Source organism: Sturnira hondurensis, unplaced genomic scaffold (genome assembly GCF_014824575.4).
Source record: "Sturnira hondurensis isolate 20B ecotype Veracruz unplaced genomic scaffold, ASM1482457v3 Scaffold0015509, whole genome shotgun sequence".
In the NCBI taxonomy this organism is placed as follows: Eukaryota; Metazoa; Chordata; class Mammalia; order Chiroptera; family Phyllostomidae; genus Sturnira; species Sturnira hondurensis.
In genome coordinates, this window is record NW_028088140.1 from 1,790,409 (window position 1) to 1,813,652 (window position 23,244).

At 41.3% G+C, this 23,244-nt stretch overlaps 1 pseudogene; it reads left to right on the top strand.

Moving 5' to 3' along the window:
* The first annotated feature begins 16,567 nt into the window (after window positions 1-16,567).
* Window positions 16,568-17,537, top strand: LOC119000010 (dynactin subunit 2-like; annotated as a pseudogene).
* The last annotated feature ends 5,707 nt before the right edge of the window (window positions 17,538-23,244 follow it).

Sequence of the window (23,244 nt, forward strand, 5' to 3'; positions counted from 1 at the left end):
TGTCGCAGGAACATTATTCGGAACAACAGTTTTTTTGCCCAAAACCATAATTGCAGAAGGTGTGGGAGGCTGACCTTAAACTTAATCCTTTATACAAGATAGTTTTCTTAAGTGTACTTCTTTCTTTCAAAGAGAAGCACAAAAAACCAAACTACCTAGAGGCATTAAACCATGGTCGATTTAAACCAAACATTTCCTAGGACCCAAAATTGTAAATGCTCATTCTTAGTTCTAATTTTCAGCCCACATTTGGTAATTAGAGTCACAGACATCACCTTTGTTAAAGGATTCACTTATCTACTCTCAGCCATCAAATTCTCTCCTAATATGGCCATTTGCTTTGCAAAAGCACAGAGTAGAGGCAACTATGGATGGGTTCACGCACATCCATCTTCACTGAAAAAAAATGACAGCTCTATGAGCATGCACTTCCATTGCTTTCAACATATGAAAGATTCTACTAAATATTTTGCCATCTACCTGGCACTGAGCCATTCAGTAAACAGTTTAGTTCAACCACCATTTATCAAGCACGAATGTACAACAGAGAGTACCTGCCATTTGCTCTCAGTGTGTCTGAAGGAACTGAAAAACCAGCTCTGCAGCCCAAACTAGCTGTGCACCTTGGGTAGGAGCAAGGTCATGGTGCTGGTGCCATTGCTCAAGAGCTGGGACAGCCTCATCAGGTGTCTGAGGGAGGCTCCGGGGTTTCCAGAGTCACCATCTCCCCAACCTGGTGGGAAGTTTCTACTAACAAAGTCCATTCTCCTGGAGCAATCAATAAACACGTGTCTATTCAAATTATTTGTTTATCTGTCTTCCTCAAAGTATATTGTAAGCTGCAGAAAGGGTATTCCTTAATGTTTGCTTAATTAATTGACTGTATTTGAATCCCATTATCTTTAGAAGACCTCCTTAAATGTTACTTGGTGAAAAAAGAAAACTTGAAGGCTCCTAGCTTCTCTTTCTCCCACTGTTTCTCTTGAACTTTTGGCACATTGTAGCCTGTTGTTTGAATCCGCATCTTCCCTGAGCCTCCAGAACCGACAGATGAGCTATTTTCAAAGGCAGAAATGGCCCTACTCAAAACTGTGATGTGCTTAATATGTGTCTACGGAAACGATTTGGTTTTTTCTTGTCTGTCTTCTAGACTCACACCAAAGAATCCCAGAACTCTACAATTATGAACACACAGCTAACTTATATGAGCAAAAGTGAACAGATGAATAACTACCATATACAAGTCTCTGCGACCAGCATCCTATTTAGTTTATCATGAATCTTAATGACAATTTAGGAAGGAAGAGGGTATTCATTTTGTCCCACCCATGAGAAGTGTGGAGGCTCAGACAGAGGCTGACTTGCTCACCCAAGGCCACAGCACAGACAAGTGATGGAGCCAGGCTTTGAATCTAAGACTGTCTAACTTCAATGCTCTTTACATAGTTTTTGTTTGTTTTTGACCAATGCCTTTCCTAGACCTCAATTTCATCTATAATGTTAGGGTTTTATATTAGATAATCTTGGGTGTTCTTTCTGGGTGGACCCTTCAGGGTCTGCGTTCCACTATTTCATGTATCAAGATGTTAACATCTACTCGACCCACGGGTAAATTGAGACCCAGAGAGGTGAACTGGTTTGCTTAAAGCCAGCAAATGACTCATTGTGGCCCCAGGAGCAGAGCCCAAATTTCTAGTATCCAGCTCCACTGTGTTTAACATTTAACATCCTTAACCTAGCCTACTAGTCCCCGATCTTCCTGGCTCCTCCTCTCTTTCTTGCATCATCAAATGCCATTTCCCCCTCTAAACCTTGAACTCTGCCCATGACTAAAATTTCGTACTCTTTCCCACTTCAGTTCACATGCTATTCCTTCTGTTGACCTTGTCCTATATTTCCTTCCCCACACCTCTGAACCTGGATAACACCAATTGCTTTTTAGGCCTAAGCTCAGATATCACTTTCTAAAAGTCGCCTTCTTTACTTCCTTCTCCACTCCACTTACAGGGTTGCCACATAAAATATAGAAACCCAGTAAAATTTGAATTTCAGGTAAACAACAAATAAGCTTTTAGTGTATCCCAGATGCTGTGTGAGGCACATTTACACTAAAAGATTCATTGTCTACCTGAAGTTCAAATTTAACTGAATGTCTTGTATTTTTATTTTGTCATCTCACAACACTATATACACTTTCAGATGAGGTCTATACTTCTTGTTATACAATCTTAAGAATACAACTGAAAAATGGGCAAAGAATTTGACTGGATATTTCTCCAAAGAAGACATACAACAAGTGTAAGAAATGATATTCCAATTTCTAATCATGAAGGAAATGCAAATCAAAACCACAATGAGGTGTCACCTCATACCTGTAAGAATGGCTGTGGCCAACAAACAAAAAATAACAAGTGTTGGCAAGGACATGGAGTAAAAAGAATCCTGTACACTGTTTGTGGGCGTATATCCAAAATAACTAATATTAAGATGTTGAACTGATATGTGCATTGTCATGTTCTTTGCAGAACTATTCACAATAGCTAAGGTATGGGAAAGTTTAAGTGTTTATCACCACGTGAATTAATAAAGAAACTGTGACATGCCCATACAATGAAATATTATTCAATCTTAAAAAAAAAAGGAACCCTGCCACTTGCAACAACATGCATAAACCTGGAAGACATTCTGCTATGTGAAATGAGCCAGTCACAGAATAAATACTGCATGATTCTGCTCATATGAGGCACCTAAAATATTTAAACTCATAGAAACAGCGAGTAGAATGCTGGTTGCCAGGGAGTGGGGGCGCAAGATAAGGATTTGATGTTCCATAGGGTTAAAGTTTCAGTTTTACAAGACGAATACATTCTAGAGATCTGCTGTACCACATTGTGCCTATAGCCAACAATACTGTAAATTTTAAGTATAGTGTACCTAAAATTTTGTTAAAAGAATAGGTATCATGTTGTATTCTTACTGCAATAAAAAAGAGTACCATAAGTTTTTCCTTTATAATACTTAACAAAACTGCACTTAAATAATTTTTAAGATGCTTCTTTTTACAAATGCTCTCCATGCCACCCCAGACTCCAGGCTCCACGGGAAATAAGACTGGGTTTACTCTGTTAACCACTATTTTCCCTACACTTCACAGTGTTACCACATAGTCCATGTGCAATAAATGTTTGGAGAGACCAAGAGAGAGGAGAAAAAAGAGTTATCTCAGTTTTCTCCTTGGATGGAGAGAGTTCATAGCAATAAGTGTGTAACATCATGACTGCAATAAATTATAACAATAATCATTTATGACTGGTTGAACTAGGGCTCAGGCAAGCAGGTCTATACAATATCTTCATTTATTCCTTACTTTTCTCCTGCCTTTCTTACCCTAGCCCCGGGTTCTACTTGCATGCATTGATGTGTTTGGAAGAATCAAACACATGTGCTTTGAAACTCATAGACACAGACAACAGCATAGTGGTTACCAGAGGGAAGGGGGTGGAGGGGGTAGTAGAGGGTAAAGGGAGGCAATTCTGTGGTGACAGAAGATGACTTGACTTTGGGTGGTGGGCACACGATGCAATATACAGATCACGTGTCATAGAAATGCACACCTGAAACCTGTATGGCACTATGAACCAATGTCACGCCAATAAATTTAATTTAAAAAAAGAAACATCTTTCAAGCAGGAAAGTCATAGCACATTAGGATGTGCCGAGTTATAAAATGCCATCTCCACTCAGCTTCATGAGCAGAAAACGTGGACACTTGGGAGTCAGATCAGAAGAGAAAGAACTAAAAATGCAAACGAGGTGATTTCAGCTGACCACCTCATTTGTGGGCACAGGTTAGGTGGTCATTTGGGGCACTCAGAAATAACTGAGCCTCTTCGAGTGATACTAATGTAAGGTAAGCAATCTTGAAACAACATAATTTGAGTTTTAAAAAAGGAAAGGAATGCTTTATAGCTATAGCCTAATGAGCAATTCTTCCAGTTGAGTTGTTGGCAGAAATAACATTTCTAGCACTTTATAGGTGTTTCTTTTCACCATCTTCAGCCTTATTCTAGTAAAGTTTCCTAACTACTAAGAGTAGTTTTCTCCTTACACCTAGAGATTTTCAGGAGGTTGGGTCATATACTATGTTCCCTGTATATACGCTAAAGTTTGCAAATTTGACTAAATCTTATTAAACCAGATCCTGCAAATCTACTCACTTCTCTCCCACACTCTGATATTTTAATAGCCTCCCTAGATTTATTTATCAGCCAAGTTTTTTTCTATATGATACCTAATCCTTTGGCTTCCTGATTTCCCCCCACCCTGCTTCAGGCACAAGTAATGAAAAATTGTTACTGCTACTTTCTTACACAACCGAACCATACCGAGCTGGATCATGAAACACTGGGCTCTAACTTACATTGAGAAAGACACATTCCAAGAGGTTGAAGCAGAAACAATAATAGCAGAGGAAGCACACTAAAAGCTAACATCAATGTTTCAAATTCCAAGTTGGGCTGGCGGGCCGTTCTGTCCGCCTGGAGACTAAGCACAGTCACTTAATTCCCCAGTTGCTTCTCCCTGACTTGTCTTTAGATGCAGCGAAATGGTTCTGTGGCCAACAGGAAAACAATGCCTGAGGAAGATTTTGCAAAGCTAAACCCAAAAGAAGCTGTGCCAAGCAAATACCAGAAATTTGCGGAAGTATTTTATTCTGCCCATGGTGGTTTCCTGTGTTCACATTGCAGGAACAATGCCCTTGATACCTTTTACAAATACCCTCACTGGGCCCCATTCCAGAAGAGTCCTAAGTCTCACAGAGGCCAAGGTCTCTTCTACAGAACATTAGCATCCACCAAAATATGTTACTGCACAGTCCACGAAAAAAGAACTCTCTGATAAATTATGCTGAGAAATGCTGTGCTTGAGATTCATAACATACCTTAGCCCTCTAAAGGATCTCAACAAAAAGCCTTCCAGTGGCTCTGGCTGGTGTAGCTCAGTGGATTGAGCACTGGCCTGCGAACCAACGCATCGCCAGTTTGATTCCCAGTCAGAGCACATGCTTGAGTTGCAGGCCAGGTCCCCAGTATGGGGTGTGCTAGAGGCAACCACACATTGAGAGGGAGTTTCACTCCCTCTCCTTCTCCCTCCCTTCCCCACCTCTCGAAAATAAATAAATAAAGTCTTTTTAAAAAGCCTTTCAGGAGAAAGATTGTATAACTTTTCACAATGTTCCTTATACTGTCAGATCTATACAACTGCTTTCAATTTCACAGCAACATATTCTGAACATTTTTACCACAAGATTTCATGTCAGTTTTCAAGTGCTGCTGTCACCAGTTATCACAAACTAGGTGGCTTAAACAATGGAAATGTATACTCTCACATTCCGGGGGCCGGATGTCCTAAATGAAGACGTCGGCAGGGACAAGTCCTCTTCCGAGGCTCTGAAAGAGACTCTGTCCCCTGACCCTTCCCGGTCCTAGTGGGTCCAGGGGCTCTTGACCATGGCAGCATCCTCCTCATCTCGGCCTCCGTGGTCACAAGGCCTCTGCCTCTTCCCTGTGTCTCCCCCCAGTCATCGGGGTACATGTGATTGCACTTAGGGCCCTCTAAGGCAATCCCAGATAAACAACTTCTCTCAAGAGTCATGCAAGTTAATATTGCTCTTGCCACACAAGGTATGGTAAAAGGTCCCAGCGATTAGAGCATATCTAGGTGGGGGGACCACCATTTAACCCACTATAGATATTAACTGATAAATGCTGATAAATATTAAATTGTAACCTTTAACTCAATTTAATTCTATACAACAATCATCTAATGAGCCTCTTGTACATACCACGAATTGTCCTCGGCCTGATCATGAAATGATTCAACTCCTGGTCACCACGTTAGCTGACGCACAGCCTGGTGGAGGAGACAGGCATGACAGTGGAATCGTAAATACTATGTAGAGCGATAGGTGCTGTGTGAGAGTTACAGTCAGAGCACACCTGAGGAAGTGATTACCTCTTTCTGCACAAGTAAGGAGGATCTCTCAAAGGAGAAAATTCTTTAGCGTGAGGACTGAGAAGCAATTTTGCCAGGTAAAGCAAAAAAGGAATTCCAGGAGAAGGGAATACCACAGTCACGGTGATTAGAGAAACTGCTGTGAAGACTAATTAAGAAAATGCATGTAAAGACATTTACACAATACCTGGTGCTCAGTAATGCGACTGTTTTCCTGCAGTGAATAGAGCAGACTCAGGAGAGGAGGCGGGCAACGTGAGCAGAGGCCAGCCTGCACGGGACATACTGTGTCATTTGGTCGGCTTGGAATTCACCGCGAATAGAGAACCTTCAAAAAGTTTCAATCAGGAGAGTAATGTGATCAGATTATTGTATGAATATTCATGACTTATTAGAAACATGGAAGTGGAAGCCTTGAAATTTATATTATAAAAATACATCTAAAACGTATATTTCTATGGCAACATTCAAGATTGCAAGTCAAAGGGAACGGGAGTAAAAGAATATTGCAGAACATCCTCCACGAAGACAGCCAGGCATGTGGCTGCTCAGAAAAACTGCCCTGTGTGCAGGACATTCCCAAGCTCCAAAGCGCTGGTCACCACCCATCACAAACTCTCTCCTCCGAGGACCTGAGGCCTGGTTTCCTTCAGGTCTGTGACTCTCACCTGAGCACTCAGTAGCCTTGCATTCATGTGAACCCTAATATAAGTCATCTATTTGAGAAAATACCACGTAGATACACTGAAGTTATACTCGTACTAGCATAAGCTTTCCACCAAGTATTCTTTTCTCTAAGGCACATGTTTGTGTCTCTATATGCGTCTACATGAACATGGAACAGGGCTAGCTTAGAGGAAACTAAGGAAGGTTCTATTAGAGTGGTCTTCAGGGCATGATGTACTCAAATAAATAAAAAGAAACCCATTAATTTCAGCCAAATAGGTAGTTATTTTGGAAGAAAAAGAATGAATTTAATCAATAGCTAGATGGTTGGTTGGCTGTGTTTGTTCATTAGAACACATACACACATCACTGTTAGTCTAAAAATAATCCCATAATAACTGGGCAGAAACTGCACCACTTTGGTGGGCTTCAGTTTGGGTCACGCCTCAGTACCTGCTTTCAAAAGCCTCACTGAGCCTCAGTGTCATTCTTAGTTTTGAGAGTATGACACTTGAAATGCCACATTAGAGTGTGTGTTTCTCGTCACAGCCTCCCCCTTGACAAATGGCTTCGCTTGAAGGATACTGGCATGTTGGCTGGCGCTGACCTGAGGCTTGGCCTGCCAGCCCCTGCTGTCAGTGGCACATTCCTCACATGGCAAGGACTTTAATTTGCAAGGGGAGCTTTAATTTGTGTTCGGGGAGCTGAATGTTGATGGAAATGATGGAGTTTTCACGTGCCTCCTGGGTTTACCCTTCAGATCTCAGGTCAAACTTCATTTCCTTACAGAGGTCTTGCATGTACACAGAAGTCTTATCTGATCACGCCCTCTAAAGCAGCCCTGGGTCACCTTGATTGCAGCGCTCTGTGCCCTGCCCAACCAACCCGCAGCGTAGCCTCTTAGCGTCTTGTCCGTTTGTGTGTCCATCTGTAAGTTCTCTGGGGCTGGCGCCTTGTCTGTCGACTAGTACCTAGCCTAGTGCTGATTAATTAGTATTTCTTGAATGAATGAATAAAGGAAGGAAGAGTGAAGGAAAGAATAACTAAACTAATAAAAGGATCAGAATTGGCACTTCCAAAAATAAAAGATAACGAAATACTTCCTTTTGAGAAATCAGTTAATCACTTTAGACTAAGTGACTTATCACAGGAAAATAACGGGCCTCAAGGGGCACTTGTGGAATGGGTTCTCAGTTAGGCTTTTTGAAAAAGTTCCTTCAATAACTTTACCTTTGATATTCAACAAGTGTCCACATACTGACCCTGAAAAAAGTTTTGTGCAAGAAAAAGCCTTATTGGATCTCCCAAGACCTGATCTTCATACACAAATGAATTTTGTGGGGAAAGGGCACATCTTGAAAAACAGGAGAAGTCCTCTGACATGCAAATGACAGAGTAAAACAGAAATGTGTAACGCCCACAAATCAATGCTTATCATACTTGCTTCTGGAAACTAGAAAAGAGTTCATTCTGAACTGCGAGAACGAAAAAGATAACCAAATGTCACTGAGCTGTTCAAAACATGCCCGAGTCTCTGACCCAGAGGAAGCAGCCTGTGGGAAGCAGCCGGGAGCCCAGCATTGTGGGGGCGTCTGTTTCAGCGCTGGTAATGACCTTTAGGAACATGGAGCTGCACAGAGAGAGAAAGAGCAAAAGGGGAGGGGTTTCCACGGCCTGCAAATTGGAAATGGACTAACCTCCATGGGGTTTCCAGAGAAAGTAGGACATTCGTGGCTGCCCAGGACTATAATTTCAAATCTGAATAAGATCGGCTTAATTAATATTTTTGGATGATTGAAGAAAAGAACAGTTTGATGAATAATACAGCTAACAAGACATTCTGAGGCTTGACTGGGCAAAAGTGGTCATTCAAAGAGTTGTATAAATTATTTCCTGATAGTTGTGATTGCAACTATTTGATAGGTTGCTTTATAAAGTAGCAAACTCTCCAATCCGACCTCATTACAGGGAATGGCAGGCCCATTAGCATGAAGCCTTGGACGACATGAGGGAGCCGAGCTGGGTGACTTCCAAACTCTCTCAGCCCTCGTATTCTCCAGAACAAATCTTCACCGTAGGAAAAGGAGGGATGTCCGCTGCAAGAAGGGTCTTTTTTCCAGACTGGCATGGACACTGGTGAACTGTCTCCTCCCCCCTGGGACACAAAAAGGGAGAAACATATTGGTTAAGGGTCAAAATGGTCTTGGTAAAATGCCAGCTCTTCTACCAAAGAATTATAGATGTTAGGCTTGTTGGTTAATCTTAGTTTCATCCGTGGATCGGGAACAACGCCACAGTATCTACCACACAAGGTGGTGTCCTCACTAGAGAAGATGAAGCAGCTGGCGCTCACTGCTGCACAGCACACCGTGGCTGTGTTCACGTTGGTGCCCGTGCGTTTGACCCACGCCAAGGCTGTTTCGAGGGGCCGTCTCATCTCACACCCTGACCTTCCAGAAAAATGCATGGAATTCCATTTCAGTATTCTATGTTTTGTATAACTTCTTGAATATACCTCTTTCTTTCTCTTCAAACTGATGTTTAGGTTTCCTCTTTTGACATGTACGAATGGACTGATATTTAAGATACAAATATACACCCAGAGAAATGCATGCAAACATACATGCACACACAGATATATATTTTATAACAGGTGTGCTCACCAAGTCAAGCCAGTCACAGATAAGCATATCCCTCAATCCTTTACAACTAACAATTTCTCAAACTGAGATTCCGACCATATTTGCAAAGCTGTAACAATATAATTTTTCACGGGCACATCGATCTTGTAATACAGCAAGAATTCACAGGAGTATTTAAAAGTTGAAAATATCTTAAATACAATTCTGCGTTTCTTTCACATGAACATCACTTTTTAAAAACAGGAATCTAACCTTTCCTATGGTTAAAGACAAAATTTGGGGCTTTTTAATAGCTTCTGTAAACATTTCATAAGCGCTTCTGAGATCACCTTCAGAGTCATGGGCAACCCCATCCTGAGGCAGAGAAGACCATTGTCTTTTCAGGGGGAAAACTAAGTTCCACACACATCACTGCAGAGAGCTGCAGAGGGAAGAGGCCATCACGCCGAGCCGCTGTGTCGATCGACAGCTCCCCTCACTTTGCTGCAAGGTCATTTTTGTTGGAAAAATGGACATAGTTCCTCTGAAATCCCAGCTGAATGGAACCAGCTCTCCTGAGAGCAACGAGGGAAAGATAGACATTTATTAACACTGCGTGAAGCACTGCTTTCTCATGGAATCCTCCAGACAAATCTATGAGGTAAGTTGTATTGCCCTTGTAGGAGAGATGGACTGCCTGAGACTTACTGAAGTTAACTGGTTTGCCCAGCCTGTGCAGCTACTGAGAGGTGAACCAGAGATTCTCAAAGTGTGGGCCCAGGGCCCCTCACACTGGACCACAGAGAGCTTCTAAAATGGGAGATTCTTCCCACACCCAAACCTGCAGAACCAGAATGGGGGTTGGCAAAGGAGCAGAAGCTCATTGAAAGGTGGGGAGTCGGGAGAGAGAACATCAATTTGTTGTCCCACTTGTTTATGCATTCATTTGCGGATTCTCGTATGTGCCCTGTCCAGGGATGGAACCAGCCACCGTGGTGTAGCAGGATGACACTCTAAACAACGGAGACATCCAGCCAGGGCAAAAGCTGCATTGTAAAACAAGCCCCTCGGGAGGGCTTCTTAATTAATCTCTGTGGTGGATAACTTCTCATAAAAGCAAACATGAGAAAATGTTCATTCTTGGGCCCATTTTTTCTTCTGTTGAGATAATTTCTTTTACTTTGGATGAAACAACAGCTTTAGCTCCATTGTCAGGTACAGTACTTCTCACCTACATCTTCATCTTAAAATCAAGGCTAATGTAATCCCATCCCCAGGTATTTACCCAGAAGAGTGAAAACAGTTACTCAGACAAGTATATGTGCACTCACGTTAACAAGAGTGTGATTCACAATCGCCAAGAGGTGGAAATAGCCCAAATGTCCACCAAAGGATAAAGGGATAAACAAGTTATGGCACATACAGAGAATGGAATATTATTCGGTCATGAAGAGGAATGAGTTACTATGACAAGGATGAACCAACAAAACTGCTGAGTGAAAGAAGCCAAACACAAAACATCACATGCTTTATGGTTCCATGCATGTGAACTATCCAGAATAAATCAACGCAACGGGATAGAATGCAGATTGGTGGTTCCCAAGGGCTGTGGGGGAGGGGACAGGAGAGGGAGTAAGAAGGAAAACTGCCTAATAAGCAATGGGTTTTACCCAGGGAAAATGGAAATGTTTTAGAATTAGAGGAAGTGGTTGTACAGCGTCATGAATATACAAAACACCACTGAATCATTCACTGTAAAATGGTTAACTTTACATTATGTAAATTTCACATCAATAAATTATTTTTTACAATAAAAATAAAGATTTTATTAGCTCCTAACTTTCCCTCACATTTGGTCTAAGATTGTTGCTAAGAGTTACTTTCTGCGTTGATTTCCTTGCATTAAGTGCCTAGAATTCTATGGCCAACATATGGCGCACTATTTTCAGTTTCGGCCAAAGTTCTCAGTCCCTCCCACACAAAGAGTTGTTTGCACTGATGAAAAAAGCATACACATGTGTGCTTAAACTCTGTTACATAGTTAGAAAAATTGCCTGAAGTTTCTTAACTCATCATGGAAATTGCTTTAAACCTAATCATAAAATGAATATAAAGCTGTGACTTTGAGTACAGAAGTCACACAGGTGTGACCAAAACAGCAAAGACGTGTAGAGGAGCATCAGTTTTACACTCAGATGGACCTGGGTTCTAATCCAAACTCCACTGTTTGCCCATTATGGACCTCAAAAAAGTGGTTTATTCTCTCTGGATCTGTCTCATGTCTGCAAAATATTGATAATACCGACTTCTGAAGGTAATCATAACAATCAGAAACAATGTATTTGTCAAGTGCTGTGCAAAAATCTTAATATATAGTAGGTACTCAGTGAAATATAGGTACTCTAATAAAATATTAACATACAGGTAGAATTTCCCTACCTTGAGTCATGCACATTGCAGTGCAGTTCATTAATATCACTTGCTTGTGAGAGACGTAGATTTTGAAGTATCAGAGATCTGTTTCTATGTTCTCAATCAGCTGAAAATCTTAATGAGTAATGGGTTTTACTCAGGGAAGATGGGAATTTTTTGGAATGAGATAGAGTTGGTAGATAGAAATGTTTATATTTTGTCTAAATTAGACACCAAAGTGATGCTATATAAAGCAGAGTTCACAATATATGTTTTAAGTGGAGGAATAAGCAGCTCACAAAACAGCATTACAGCATAGCTCCAATTTTGTTTAAAAAACTGTGTACAGCTCTGCTCCGTGTGGCTCATTCGGTTGGGGCATCGCCTTGTAAACCTAAAGGCTGTGAGTCCAAAACCAGTCAGGGCACACGCCTGCATTGCAGGTTCAGCCTCCGAGATCGACCAGGTGTGTGTGAGAGGCAACCAACTGCTGCTTCTTTCTCACATAGATGTTCCTCTCCCTTTGTCTCTGCCTTCCTCCCCCTCTCTCTAAAATCAATGAGCTTGTCCTCGGGTGAGGATAAAAAAATTTTTAACCAAAATACAGTGTATAACCAGAAAGATATATGCCAATGTGTTAATAATGTTGGTTATCTCTGGGTCATGAAACTAAAGCTGATCTGAATATTCTTAATACCTTTCTTCACTTTTTATCTTTTCTGTGATATGTATTCATTTGACATATTTGTATACATAGAAATGAATATGTATTCATTTCTATTTATAAAACCCCTTTCTCATAATGCTACAAAGCTAGGCATTCATCAAATATGGAACTGCGGGGCTTCCTCTGTGAACCAGCAGGCTCTGTGGAGGGACGGCTCTTAGAGCTCAGGTTCTGGGCGCCTCCTGCCCTCCTACTTAGACTTCCCAGTTGGTGGGGGGCAGAGTGGACAAGCCTGGCTGTGCTTCTTTTGGCCAGGTTTTCAGGCCAGCACATGGAAACAGGATCCATGAGGTGTTCAAACAACTGACTGAAAAGCAGAAAATTCAGGTGGCCTCTGACTGAACAAACAAAACAAAATGACATAGCAATTTTAACCTTTCTTACTAAGCTTATTGATAGGATGTGGCTTTTATTTTTGTGATAAATTTAGGAATATTTATTTAAAATTTTAAACATTCACATACATTTGACTCAACAACCGCATTTCTAGGACTCTGATCTACAGAAAAGCGTACACCTGCACTGAGGTTTACGCAGGTCCACATGATTTGTATGGAGAAAATGCCACTAAGAAGGAAATAGTTTTAACATTATGAGACATTCATGCTATGGAATATATGCAGCTGTTAGAAAGCTATAAATTTCTAAATATGGACATAAATCATCTCCCACACACATTAAGCAGGGGGAAAGGAGTAAGAGAATTATAACAAAAAATGGTCTCATTTATGTTTTAAAGAACTATATGTGTGTGCATATAATGTTTATATATATTTATAGGTCTAAATACATAGACATATTAAAAGAGGTCTACAACGGTAAGTACCTAATTACTATATTAACAATGATTATGTTAGAAATCTAGGGAAGGTAAATTTTTGACTATATTTTCTGGTATTTTTTTAAACTGTCACCCAGGAACATTTTTATTGATTTTACAGAGAGAGGAAGGGGGAGAGAATGAGGGAGAGAGAAGCATTGATGTGAGAGAGAAGCGCCGATCAATTGCCTCCCATACTCACCCTCACCAGGGATCGAACCCGTAACTTAAGTATGTGTCCTGACTTGGGATCAAACCTGCAGACTTTTGATGTTTGAAATAACAGTCTAACCAACTAAGCAACCCAGCCAGGGCCTTCTGATACATTTTAATACTGTATCATACATACACACACATATTATCATTTATACTTTTTTCAATATTACCCTTGACTGAGATGGAAAACAATCGCTATCTAAACACATTAACAATAACTGATACTTCAGATTGGTAGAAGAAACCAATTTATTCATTCAATAAACATTTATTGAATACTTATAAGGTGTCAAGTTTAGGATAGTAACTGTGGGTGCAAGAATAAAAATAAGAGAGTCCCTCTCCCTGAAGAGTTTCCAGAAGAGGTAAATGTAGCCCATCCAGGAAAAAAAGTTCTGAATTTTCACTCATTCATTGTTTGAAGCTGGAAATCTCTTCATTAGGAATCACAAGGAAACAGGCAAAGCGACAACAGTTACGTGAAGTCTAAAATCCAAACTTACCCGGAATAAACTGTGTAATTGCAATAACAGGAAAGGCCACAAGATGGCAGAATAAAGACAAGAATGGAGACGGCAAGTATACCATGAGGAACTACAGCAAATGCAATCAACATGGCTCTGACAGAGGGGAGATGGGGAAGGGCTTCCACAGCTCTGCCGGATGACGGCTCAGAGCTAAGAACAATTTTGGCACCATTCTTCAGCTTGTTCACATCTATTAAGTTGGTATTATAATCAGTAGTTGTCACCATCTAAAGAAAAACATGTCTGTCTCTTCTTCCTGCTCCAGACATATATGCGTATTTATCAAACTCAACCATACTTTTTTTAAAGCTATGATTTAATAGCATAATTTTGTAAACTGGACAGAATCTCACCACATTTGAGGATGGGGTGCTTCTTTGCATATGGAGGGGACAGAAGGCACATGAACCAAGATTTGCTGGAATAAAGAAACACCATATGCGCATTGCCACCGAAGAAAAGACCATTTCAGGGTGGAGGAAGGACCAGGGTTAAGAAATTATTTCCAGTAAGGTTGTGTGTGTGTGTGCACGTGGGTGTTGAGGTGATTGGTCTTGGAGAAGTAGTTATATGATTTTAATTATAGAATGAAGGCATGCTCCCTGAAAAATATTTAGGAATGATGTGAGGAAAAAGCCTACATGTCAAGCCAAATTTCCCAGACGTGGCATATAGAAGTGTGAATTGGTGCAGCTGTTCCAGAGACAAGCCTGGCAGAATTCAAGCAGATCAAATATCTATAACTTATGACTCAACAATTTCATTCCTGGGTATATATCTTAAATCCTCACAAAAATATAAGGTTGGTAAGTACATATACACAAAGATAGCGACAGGGTGTGTCATACCGGCCACTGCATCAATGAGACGATTGCTGAGCACATTGTGGAAGATCTACAGGGTCCTGCGCAAAAGGGCAGAGGGAAAACAGGACCTACATTTGACCTGCTGGAGCCATGGTGGCTGGGGCTGATTCTCGGAAGCAGAAGTGGAGGCCCCTGGGACCTCCAGGACGACTCTGTCATACTCTGGGGCAGACCTCAGAAAGATAGAAGGGCCAGGTGTCTGACTCTGGGACAAGAGCCCTAAACCTTGGGCTACGATTAAAGGCGCATTGCCTTCATTTTGCCTTACAAAAAGTAAACTCCTGATAGCATTTGGAGGAAATTAAGTTGTTTCTAAAATAACTTATATAGAAGGCCAAAGGCCCAAGAACAGCCAAAATGCTCTTAAATTTTATTTATTTTTAAAGGTTTATTTTTATTGTATTTTTTCCATTATCATTAATCACCCTATACCTTCTTCCACCTCCTCCCTATCCCCCCAGTCACCACAAGTAAAATAAACCAGTCAGAGAAAGACAAATACCATAAGATTTCACTCACATGTGGAATCTAATGAACAAACTGAACTAACATGCAAAATAGAGACAGACTCAGAGAGAGCACGCAGGCCAACAGGTCTGGGGGGTGGGTTGAGGAATAAAGGGATCCAGCAAAAAATAGAAAGAACTCATGGACAGGGACAAAGATACTCTTAAATTTTTTAAAAAATGATATCTGTCCAATCGAACTTGGTTTAAAGGTAAAATAATTAACACTGTGCAGTGTAGACACAGAGAGAAGCCCGTGAACCGAAGAGCAAAACACAGACCAGAACGAGAGCGCATGCGTGACAGGCAGGGCGGGCACGCGGGGGACTGGGGAAGAGGGGAAAAGAGACGGCATCGCATAAATGATGCTGGACGATTCCCTACCCCACGCCACACATAAAAGCCAATTTCAGAGGAATTAAAGATTAAAATGTAACAAACACAATTTAGAACGGTTCTGAAGAAAATATAAATACAGGCCACTCCGGCCGCCTCAGCCGAGGGCCCAGGCCCAGCCTCTCCCCTCCCAGACGTGGGCCGCTCCACCCTGACTCGCGGGCTGACCCTCCCCATGCCGACCCCGGCTGACCCCCCCCCCCCCCCATGCCGACCTTCCTGGCCTTGCCAGGGACGAGCCGTTTGTCCGTGCAACCGGAGGAAGCGACTAGCCGGAGGGTGGAGCAGCACACCATCGTCAATCCTAATGCTGCCTACGACAAGGTGAGGGCAAAGGGACTTGGTTTCTCGGATCATATTGGNGACTGGGGAAGAGGGGAAAAGAGACGGCATCGCATAAATGATGCTGGACGATTCCCTACCCCACGCCACACATAAAAGCCAATTTCAGAGGAATTAAAGATTAAAATGTAACAAACACAATTTAGAACGGTTCTGATGAAAATATAAATACAGGCCACTCCCTCTCCGGCCGCCTCAGCCGAGGGCCCAGGCCCAGCCTCTCCCCTCCCAGACGCGGGCCGCTCCACCCTGACTCGCGGGCTGACCCTCCCCATGCCGACCTTCCTGGCCTTGCCAGGGACGAGCCGTTTGTCCGTGCAACCGGAGGAAGTGACTAGCCCGAAGGTGGAACAGCACACCATCGTCAATCCTAATGCTGCCTACGACAAGGTGAGGGCAAAGGGACTTGGTTTCTCGGATCATATTGGAAAAGCCACGAGGACAAGATATGAATCCAGAGAATACGCAATGCTTGGAGAGAGGCTGGACGTGAAGGAGACACCCAGCACAAGTACCAGAGACTACTGCGCGAAGTCCAAGAGCTGAGGACTGAAGTTTGTGAAAACCAAGACAACGGTGAAGCGGTCAGCCACTGAGGAGAAGCTGGCCTCTATGGTGCTGGCTAAACAGCTGGCAGCCCCAAGCAGCAGCCGGTTGCTTCCCACCTGGAGAAGCTGCTGGGACCAGACGCACTGACCAGCAGCTGACTCGGATAAAGCGCTGGCTAAGCACCTACTGCTGCAGCTAGAAGCAGCAAAGAACAAAAGGGCTGGTTCAGGGGAAAAGACCCCAAATGAGATCCTGCCCTCTGCCCGCCCGGGTCCCCAGATAAGCACCTTTGTCACTTAGGAACTACCTTCTCGGCTTAAGCAGGACAAGTTTTCTCAAGCTGCCCAAATTGCAGAACTTGCGAAACGCCTGCGAGAACTGGAAGAAACTCTGTGCTGTGGTCCGGGGGCTCAGGCTCCCCTTTCTGCAGGTGTACTGCTAACCCGCCTCGCAGCCTTATGGAGGTTGTAGGGCTGTTGCAGGCAAAGTTGAGCACCCTGGACCTTGCAGTTTTGGACCGAGTGGGGGCTCAGCTAGAGAGTGTCCTGGAAAAGGGGAATGAGATTGCCAAGCACAAAGCTTCTGTAGGGGATGCAGACGTGCAAAGCAGGTTGTGCCCCCTGCGTGAAACCATGCAGCGCTGCGGCCCCACCACCTCCGCCCTTCCGGAGCTGGAGCAGAAACGTGCCACCATCGAGCAGCTGCATGAGCAAGCCCTGCCGTTCAGTCAGCTCCTGACACACTTGGACACCACGCAGCAGATGATTGCTCGTTCTCCCTGACCCAGGTGCAGACAACCACGTGTGAAAGCGTGTCCACAACTGAGGGGAATTTTGCCAACATGGATCAACGGATGAAGAAACCAGGAAAGTGAGCCCCTTTGGGAGATGGAGAACAGGGGTAATACCTACCCCTTTGAGCTGTTAACAGCTTACACAAGGTTTCCCCTTAATTACAACTCTCGCATGCCCAACCCATTTTGACACTGGGGACAAGGGGTTCTTCTTGTCTTTGGAGTTTACACCCCTCCTCTGGTGATGAGAGTGGTAGCTGGGGAATATCAGGTGGCGGTCTCCCCTCAGGCCCTGGGGCCAAGGACGTGGGCCCGGCCACACGCCCGCTCACGTCCAATACCGCTTTGTCCAGAGTGAGAGGGACTGGGCTTCATCCTCAAGCACTGCTTCTGTAGCTGCTTCTAACACTGTACAACTGTTTCTGACCATTAAGTGCTATTGTACTCAGAAAAAAATGCAAATGTGTTTAGTAAAGTTTTTTTTAAATACAAAAAACATCATGAATCACAAGGAAAAATATTGATAAATTTGACTATTAAAATTTTAAATATTCTTGAAAGCATCAGAAAATAAAAAAGAAATATCAAAAACTTGAAAAAGATATTTGCAACACACAGAATCAATAAGAGAACAGAATACTAGAATATGTTTTGAAAATATTGTCAATAAGGAACAAACAACTCAAAAAAATAATAAAAAGTCATAAACGTGAATTCCATGGATGACAATTGCAAATGCTGAATAGACTCATGAAAAGATGTTCAACTGCACTAGTCCCAGAAACACAAATACAGTTCACAGTGAAATGCTGTTATAGCCACTAAATACACAGAAATACAGGACTTCCACGGCCGACGAGTGGTAAGGACTTGAGCCAATAGATGTGTACACGCGGCCAGTGGGAGTGCGATCACTTTGGAGAAGACCAAGCGACTCCACTATTAGGTATTGATCTCAGAAAAATTATTGTACACATGTTATTAAGAGAAACAAGCAAGAACATTATCACATTATCATTTACTTCAGCAAAAAATGAAAGAAACCTCAAATTTGCGATAACAAGAGAGTGACAATCAATTATAGAGTAGTCCCACAATGAAATATTGTGGAGAATAAAAATGAATGAGATACAGCTACTTGCAAGCATATGAATATATCTTAGAAACATAATATGGGATGAAATAGGCAAGACACAGGAGACTGTAGCATGATACAGGCATCATAATGCTCAAACCCAAGCGAAACTGTACAATGTATTGTAGGGAAACATATCATGGAAAAACTAAACTACTGTTTAAAAACGTAAGGGAATAAATTCAGGAATATAGTAACCTGTGAGGAGGGAGGCATAGAGATGGGTTTGGGGAGAATTAATCGGCTATAAGGACAAATCAAGTTCTTGTTCTTAAGATCATAGGTATTTATTTTCTTCCTAGGCTATCTATTATAGCTTATATACATGTTACTATGATTGCTATACATCAATGTTGACATCTTTAAACAATTTTTCTGAAAAACTGACTGCAAGGGAAAAATAAAATCCAAAGATAATTTCAGTATGCATTCAGACATGTTCAGCAGTTTGCTTTTCTCCTGTATTCAATTTTATTTTCTTTAGTACTTTTATTTTGTTTAATATTTCTATTACATTTGGCATAAAGTATTATTTTATATTAGCTTCGGGTGTATAGCATTGTGGTTAGACATCTATATAATTTGCAAAGTAATCTCCCCAATAAGCTAGCACCCACCTGGTCCCACACATAGAGATCACAATATTATTGACTAGATTCCTTATGCTGTACTTTACATCCCCATGATTATTTTTCAAGTTTCTTAAATACACAAATTTTAAACGTTGTGCTCTTCAGAGTCTACCTTAAAGCACAGCACTTTGTCAGAGATGGACAGAAGCAGATTTTTATCAGGAATAAAGGACAATAAGAACACTTCTGGGCACAATGCAACCCTGAAGAGAGCATCTTTGATCCATCACTAGATGGCAAATAAATTTTACTTTGTCTGATTAGAAAATACTGCAAATAAAAGTTCTGGTTGTTTGATCTAGCCTACCATTTGAGGGTAGGTTACAAAGTTCTGCCGCGTCTAATACTTTAACTGGAAACAGGCTATTTCTCTACTACCCCACAGAGCAGAGCATTACGGTAGAGTTTGTGTCTGTAACTTACTACTCCTATGGTTTAATAAAACTTGTTTAAAAGGGCTCCTGAAAGAAATGTGTTTGTCTATGGATAATTCTTTTCAAATTTAAATTTTATTTTTGGTACTTAATCAGTAGATTTTTTTCCATTTTTTTCAAATGTTTGACAACTTAGACTTTTTCAATGTGCAAAGACCTCCATAAATTTGAATTGAAAGTACATCAGCTAACTTTATTTTGGCATGAAATCCTTCTCAACCACTGACATTTGATCTATTTCTTATGTCACGTTTTTCCTCTAAGTGCAAGACCTCTTCAGTAGATGCTAAAGAATTAGTGTGGTAGAAAGAACACAGGATGTAGGGTGTTAGAACGTACCTTCAAGTCTGAATTACTTACTAACTTTGTCAAGTTACTTAACCTTTCTGGGATTCAATTTACTCATCTGAAAAATGGAGAAAATAATTGCATTCGTCAGGACCTTTTTGTTTGCAATTGTATTCAATTTGTTTTCAAACTCAATTCAAGATAGCTCAAAGAAGTATTCAGACACCTGACATTGCTGGAAGTTCAGGAGTCACCAAAATTAGTTCCAGAAGGTCTTAAGTCTCTTTCCCCATTCCTCTTCTCTCTCTTCAAACGCTTTCTTTTAGAATATTTTTTGAAGATTTTATTTATTTATTTTTAGAGAGAGGGAAAAGGAGAAAGAAAGAGAGGGAGAGAAACATCAATGTGTGGTTGCCTCTTGCATGCCCCCTACTGGGGACCTAGCCCACAATCCAGGTATATGCCCTGACTAGGAACTGAACAGGCTGCCCGTTATTTCATAGGCTGGCATTCAGTCCATCGAGTCATACCAGCCAGGGCAAATACTCACTTTCTTATGCAAACTCTCATCATTTGGTGGGAAAAACTACTTCCAATAGACTCGGGGTCATGTTCTTCCCTTTTAGCAAGCACAAGAGTTCAGAAAAGGACAATTATTTTACCCAACATCTCATGTTCTCTCCTAGAGCACGTGTTCACTCCTAAGCCAACCACTACTCCTGAAAAAATGGGCTGTTATAATGGGTCCACTTAGGATCAACTGCTAATCTCTGAAAACAAAGGAGAGGACCGTGATTGAATCAACAGGACCACTTGTTCTGGCTGATAGCAGATCCCAGAGCAGAGAGAGGGTGATGTCCAGACAAAAATATCAACTTGCCACTACAATAAAATTGCCTCCAGTTAGGGTCTTATGAAGGCTGAAAATCTGGGACAGAATGTTTCATATATTATAACCTATGTTAACTCTTAGATTTGAAATATCTTTAATAAAAAATTAATATGAAGAAATTAAAAGAAAGCAACATAAACTCATATTAGAATAAGGCATCTAATCAAAACAAGCAAAACAAGTTGCTTTTTTTGCAAAATTGAGAAAATTGTATATTCTTTACAAAGCAAATTATCTACAAAATAAAGGAAACATTAGTTTCATGTGTAACATAGATTTTTTGAGAAATGAAAGCCACAGTAAAATCCCATGTCTTCGTGGGCCTACAATCAGCTAAATGCCTCATTTTCTATCAAGATCTAAATGTGCTCAGGGGTGTGAATGTGTAACAACTGCTTAGCTTAATGGGTGTGAGGTAAATGCACTCTCTTCCAGAGGGAAAAGCTTTTCGAAAGATCATTGTAACATTTATAAAATGAGGCACATTTTTATAAAATTGAACAGTTGGCAGTGACCAGCAAAGTTCATCAAATCTCCGCCATGGCTTTAGAATGACAATCGAAACACTCCAGGGAAATAACTATCTTGAAATAGCGTTCTTACGTGTCTTCTGGGGAGAGTGTCTCTAGGGAATCTATGTGGCACACAAGTAATCAAAGTCCACCATCACCACTTTTCCCCAGGCTGCCAGGAATCATGGGATTCCACTACAGCTCCTAGGGCAGTGGTTCCCAGACCTGCTAGTTCAACAGAACCACTTGGAAACTACAAGACACAGATTCTAGGGCCCCACTCGAGACTAACTGTATCAAGGCTCAGCTAAAATAAAAAAAACAAACAACTTCTCTCAGGTATCTTTACTCAGCCACTGTCATCCAGGCACTGGCTTTGGGAATCACAAAGTCCAGGATAAAGGAGACACGGAATCAGGACTCTAGGATGCCATTGCCGGGGGAACTGTGTCTGCTCTTGCATCAGGCACTGGAGGAGAAACTAGAACATGTTTTAACTTTGGAAGCTCTAATTGTGTGAGGGAAGTCTGTGGCTCTCTCTCTCCACCTTCTAATTTTACTTTCATAATATTTATGCTAATACCCTAAATATTGACCTTCTGATCAAGTTCTAAAACCCCTGCAGACAGCAGCAGCAGGTGCCCTATTATATGCACTGGATATTGGAAAGTGCTAAAAAAAAAGATCACAATAAGGAGGGGAAAGAACAAGTAGATAAGCTTTCATCATTTTGCATTAGAGAGAATTTTGTGAATTTATTAAGAGCAGCTCCATTCTTTTTTGAAAAGGTTATCAGTTCACATCCAAAGGACAAACCACCATGCAGTTATTATGACACACTTGTGAGGAATTTTAATGAGATCTGCCTGTGTAAAGGGTTTTGCATTCTGATCTTTTTCTTATTGCATCACATCAGCAGCACTTTCCATGCAGTAATGGTTCCTCTTGTGTATGTTGGTGTGCACATGGCTTGCGTGCACATGCATGTACATAATCAGTATATAGAGGAATCAGAGGAACAGCATATTATCACTGGCTGCATTACAGATAATTTTAACTTTATTTTTTTTTGTTTTTCAATTCTTTTATAAATGTACATGTAAATTCAAGAATTTTTAAGCATATACACTTTAGAAACTGTAACACTGTTTGCCTTTTCTTCAGTGACATTGAAACAAAGGAAGCATATGGTGGCTTACACTTAGAAAAGTAAACTATGGACCTTCAACTAATAAAGAAAGTTTCCAGGAGGAATTAAGATGCATTTACTGATTTCTAATTGGAATTTATCTGCTTAAATTAGCCTCCCCACTACCCACTTTTAGTAATTTTCCAAGATTTCTAAAAGAATTTACTTTTATGAACAGGGAAAACATGGCTAAAACAACTTTGAAGCCCAACCCTGGTCAAAGGGTATTGGGGTTTTTTTTTTAAGATTTTATTTATTTATCTTTAGAGGGGAAGGGAAGGAGAAAGAGAGAGAAATATCAATGTGTGGTTGCTTCTTGTGTGTCCCCTGCTGGGAACTGGCCTACAACCCAGGCGTGTGCCCTGACTGGGAATTGAACCACGAGCCTTTGGTTCGCAGGCCCAGGCTCAATCCACTGAGCTATACCAGCCAGTGCCAGAAGGTGTTGTTTTAACTATATGTTATTACTAGAGATACAAAACAGCTGTCTTTGTTCTAACTATTATTATTTCTCTTACTACAATTCTTATCTTTTGCTTTTTCTTTACCACAGACCCCTCTCTTTAGAATCTTGGCATAGTTTTACTGGGGTTCACCCCAGAATACAGATCTCTGCCTACATTCAATATTATATATCCCCATTAACACTAACCAAACAGTCTCCTAAGAGCATGAGTTGTTACTCCATCAGTTTGGGAAGTTAAAG